General features: G+C 36.9%; 1 pseudogene; it reads left to right on the top strand.

Annotated features, from left to right (window-relative positions):
• Positions 1-649: 649 nt before the first annotated feature.
• Positions 650-1472, top strand: LOC114503587 (annotated as a pseudogene).
• The last annotated feature ends 4026 nt before the right edge of the window (positions 1473-5498 follow it).

The following is a 5498-nucleotide window of genomic DNA, read 5'->3' as shown; positions in this document are numbered from 1 at the left end:
CCAGGTAACATTTAACTTAACTTTGGCTTAAATTCAGTAATATTAATTGGCAAATAATATAATATAGATTAATGAAAATTTTCCTGAAGTAATTATACTCCCAGAGGTAGTATTGTTTTGGAAATTAATGCTATTGTACAATACTGAAGGGAATGGTCACAGTTTTGGGGGGTATGTCTAGAACAGATGTAAAATGGTGTTATCTCTCTGCTTTCAACATCCTTTTGTTTTTCCAATTTGCAATCTACCTTTCTGTTTTTCTGTTCAAAGTGATGAAGTGATGATAAGGAATATCTCATTGGTATTATGTTCTTACATATATAATTACTCATAAGCATTAGTTATGTTAGTTTTTTCTTATAGTGAAGCTATGTTAAATGGTGAATATCATTATTTGTCTCTAGTTCATAAATATATATATACATATATATATATATAGATTAGACTCATTCCCATTTAAAATATATTTCTACAGCAATTCTCACATTTCACTTAGTATAAAATTCAAACAATGGGGTGGGGATTGACTATGGGAGGGGGACAGGATGGGGAAATCAATGGGGGGAAAAGTGGGACAGCTGTAACTAAACAACAGTAACCAAAAAATACAAAACTCATTGGCTATCTTTTGCCCTCTTGGGCACCCTGCATGGACCTAACTCTCCTTTTCTCACCAGTCGTATCACCTGCACTCTTCTCTCTGCCTGGGATTCTTTCCATTTTCCTCCTCACTGCTAAATTCAAACTTTCAAGAGTTACTTTCTCTTCTGCAACAGGTGTGGCTCACTTTCTCATTCCTCCTCCTACTATCACCACCACAGTTCCAGGGTCCCCTCACAAAATACAGGGTGAAGCCACACAAATCGCCCCTGCTGCAGAGCGGGAGTTGCCCCAGCCCAAGGTTGAGACAGGGTCTGGAAGAGAATCTGGCAGTGATGGATCAGAGCCCAGGGAACAGGAACAAGGCAGCCACACGCTCTCAGCTGGAAGAGGTAGGTAAAATCCATGAAGAAGCAGTCAGTAAAGTAAAGCAGAGCTGGGTGAAAGGAAGCCATGGAAGGTTGCATCCAAACTGTTTTTTTTTTTTCAGGTTACAGGAGTCACTGGGATCACTATTGGGAAATCAAAGAATATCCTTTGTCATCACAAAACCAATGTCTACAGTAGCCCAGCTTCAGATACCAACATTGTTTGCGGGGAAGCCAAGATAGAGGATTCATCTCAGCAAGCACAGCTGGAAGCTGCTAAGAAATTTAAAGTTGAAGCTATCTTTAAAAATTCGAGAAAACACACAGGTTCCAACTGTGCAAGAGGAGAGTCAAGAGGAAGGGGTTGATGAAACAGGTGTGAAAGCTAAAAAAAATAAATTGGTCATGTCACAAGCTAATGTGTTAAGAATAAAAAAAACAGCGGGGGCCCTGAAAAACAACAGTATCGATATTATAAATGCTATTGCAGAATTAACAGTGTAACCATCTAAAAACAAGGATGTGTGTGTGTGTGTGTGTTTGAAAAGAGTAAATATAGCTTGGTTTGAAATGTGTACTGCTTCTATCATTAATAAAATTATGGCTTCTTGGGTAATGAAAAAAACAGTTACTTTGTACTTGAAGATGATGTCATTTACTCCTTTGCACGAACTAGTTTCCATTGCCGTCTGTTGGAGTCCTGAGGTCCCTTAGTACTCTGTCACTGACCTTCACAAACTATAAAGGGGGTTATACACAGAGCGTGGCCTTAGTCAGCCGTGTGAATTAGACAGACACCAGAGGCAGTGTTTGGGTGATGATGGGTGCTCAGTAAAATGCCACGTTTGCTGAATTTAAGTCATGCTGAACTTCTCAGAAAGGTCCAAGTTAAACCATTTCAGAAGCTCCCATTTTCAGAAATAGGGTTGAGGAGCTATCCTTTAAAGTAAGTATAGTAGAGTTTTGTGGGCACATAGACACTTGTGGTTTCCCAGGACCGACGGCCTCGAAAATAAATGGTGCTGGAGGGAATGACAGTGAAGGTGCCCAGGAGCCAAGATATAAATGGACTTCATATTCATCTTGCCCCACTGCTAGGTACATGGGGTTCTGCCTGGCACCATAGGTGGCAATTGCAAAGCCTGTAGAATATTTGGAATTTTTATTCCTGACTTGGTAGCTATAATATGAGTATTAGTGACTAATAGTATAAGGTATATACTATCATTCTGAAGCTTAAATGCTGAAGTTAGGCCTTGGAAGAAGTTTCTCTAATTAAATTACTTAATAGGAAAGGAAAATTCAATTTAATACAAAATATTTCTATAACCTTATTGATGTGTAGAAGGAAATAACTGGAAGATTTATCAATGTTCCCTCCTTTCTACTTTACCTCTCCACTCACCTAACACTTTTGTTACTATGAAAGAGTTTTTGTCTATACTCAAATACTCAACCCTATATCTCCACTAACTTACCAAAACCAAAATTATTTTGTGTAACTTGTAACAAATGACTCCTTGTTGGAAAGTGAAGCTACTTTCGGAAACACATGTATGTATTACAAGCAGTATACATTATTTTGCAAATATTATTTCATATTTCAATTGCCAATTTTACCCTCTAGATTTTACTTTTTCTCTTAAGTATATTAATAACTTTTATACAAATATTTATACTAAGAAAATTTATTTTACTTTAAATATAAATAAAGATGCTTGAGATCTTACTTAGAATTACATTTTCTATGCTTATGGATTATATCTATAGGTGAAGCCATCAGGCTTTGAAACTCACCTCTGCACTAAAACTGTTCTGAAGATCACCAGTACTGTCCATGTTGATAAATCCTGCTGTCCGTTCTCAATAAAATATTTTATGTAGCATATTAGCCAAGCTGGACATACATAATACCACTGATAGCCATTCTTCACATAGTTTTCAGAATATTAAATTACATTATTTTTCAACTAACTTATTTATATCTATTTTTCTTTGTATTTCTCTTGTGAATGCTTAGTATTAATTCTTGGTCCTCTTCTCTGTTTATGAGCAGAGAAATCATCAGTCTTTTGATGATTTTATTGGCTTCATGGTTTTAAATGTGGCAAAAGCTGACAGCTTACAAATTTATATCTCTAGCTTAGCTATCCAATAAACATCTCAAACTTCAAAAGTTCCAAAATCTAACTCCCACTATTTCTTCTAAGCCTATTTTGCCATTGTTTTCCAATTTCTCTTGACGATAACTTCATCCTTTCAGTTGCTCAGAAAAATCCTGAAGTCTTTTTCTTTTTTCAGTTACCTACCATATCCATCAGAAAACACTTTCATCATCCAGACTTCAGCCATTTATTTCAATCTCTCCACCTCAGTCTCTTAACCCTGGTCCAAGCTGTTGTCAGGTTGAGTTTGGATCATTGCAATAATCACCAGGTCTCAGGTTCTAACTGCACTCTCTACGGTCTGTTCCTAAAATGGATACTGTAATCACTCTGTAAAATGTGAGATAATCCTTGCCTCCTCATGAGCCAAAACCAAGAAATGATTCTCCATTTCACTCAGAGTAAAAGCTAAAACCTTACCATGACCTAGAGCAGTGGTCCTCAACCCTTTGGTACCTGGGACCAGTTTTGTGGAAGCCTACGGTGGGGAGTGGAGCTCAGTCAAGCTTCACCCCATTGCCCAGTTCCCAAAAGGCCATGAATCATGCTCTAGTGCTTGGGGACCCCTGACCTAGAGTGTCTTGCAAGAGCTGACCCTTCCCTGAATTGGATGGTATTCTCCCACAGTCGCCACCCGCCGCCCCCCACAAAAAATTTATATATTGAATCCCTACCCCTCAATTTGGGAATAAGGCCTTCATGAGATAATTAGGTTTAGATGAAGTCATGAGGATGAGGCCCTTGTGATGGGGCTAGTGCCATTGCAAGAAGAGATATCAAAAAGTTTGCTTGTTCTCTCTCCGCCATGTGAGGATACAGAGAGAAGAGAACCACTTGTAAGGCAGAAAGAGAGCCCTCACCAGGATCAACACTGCTTGCACCCAGACATTGGACTTTCAGCCTCGAACACTGTGAGGGAACAGCTTTCTATTGTTTAAGCCATCCAATCTATAGGGTTTCATTATGGTGACCCAAACTGACCAATACAGATATCTACTAGCTTTCAAATTATTCTTCTTTCATCTGCTTTATACCAATCAGAGCCTCATTTTTCTTTCTAAAACTACCAGGTGTAACCTTGCATTAGAATCCAGTTCAACCTATACCATCTGCCCTAAAATAATCTTTTGGAAAGCATTCACTTGTCAGAAGATTTCATCTCTTTCAAGTCATTATAAATATCACACTCTCTCAGCAAAATCAATCCTGCCTGCCCTATTTCATACTGCAATTACCCAGAACATGTGCGCCTGCCCTGAAGGTTCTCCAAACTCCTTACTCTACTCTACATTGTTTTTAATAGAATATGCAATCTTCTAACCATAAGGTGTCATTTACTGATTTGTTTTTTATGAAATGTCATTCTGTGCTTACTAATCTGTAAGCTTCATAAGGAAAGGAATTTTTTTCTTTATTTTTTTCCCTAATGAATCCCAAATATATGAGAGAATATATATATTTTCCTTAAAGATTAAACTTTAATATGTTTTATGTTATCTAAGGTATTTTTCTCAGAACACAGAAGCAGATTATGAGCAGATTTCATAATCTATTTTTCTCCTGCAATATTTATAATAAATATTTTATCTACTTTTAATCCTCACTGTTAACATTAAAACTTTTGTATGCAATTAGTTTCTATTTAAACTTTTCTTTTCGTTAATTAAAAAAAACATAATTTTATTAGTTTATTTTTATTTGGCACTAAACTTAATGTTTCCTACTGTGCCTTGCTTACAACAAAATAGTTCTTGTAAATAACTAGAGTTCTCATCATAAACCATTTTGTAATATAGCACAATTCAAGGCACTTGGAATATATCTGTGATCAAGCTAAAAAACACCCCTATGTTTGTTCTTATATGATAGTGATCATATTTCACATATCCTGTGGGTATGAATCCAACTGTGTGAGTTTCAAACACTATAATTCTCTTTGGTCCTCCTCCAATTTAACAGTTAATTTCATTTTTTAATACTTGTATTAAAACTTTTTCTCAAAGTCTTTGTTTAAACCATTCCCATGAAGTTGGTTCTTCTGTGGACTTAAGTCCCTGCCTGAGAATGAATTAGATACTTCATGGGGAACATCAGCACCTGTACTTCTTGTAGAATGCTCAAATATCACCTAGGTGATTCAAAAAAGTTATGTACCTGATACCTACTATACACAGAGAGCTGGACTTAAGCACCAGGAAGGAAGAGACAACAGGATCCTGGGAGATTAACTGACCTGGCTCCTTGCTTTCAGGCCGCCATGAAGCTATTCAAGGCAGATGATTTCCTAATTATTCTTCTGGATATTCCATGTTCATTTTTTTTTCTTGTCTTTAAAATTACACAGAGCAGTTGTTACATGCAAAGC

The sequence above is a fragment of the Phyllostomus discolor genome, chromosome 8 (assembly GCF_004126475.2).
Source record: "Phyllostomus discolor isolate MPI-MPIP mPhyDis1 chromosome 8, mPhyDis1.pri.v3, whole genome shotgun sequence".
Taxonomy (NCBI): domain Eukaryota; kingdom Metazoa; phylum Chordata; class Mammalia; order Chiroptera; family Phyllostomidae; genus Phyllostomus; species Phyllostomus discolor.
This window is presented reverse-complemented; position numbering and strand designations above follow the sequence as displayed.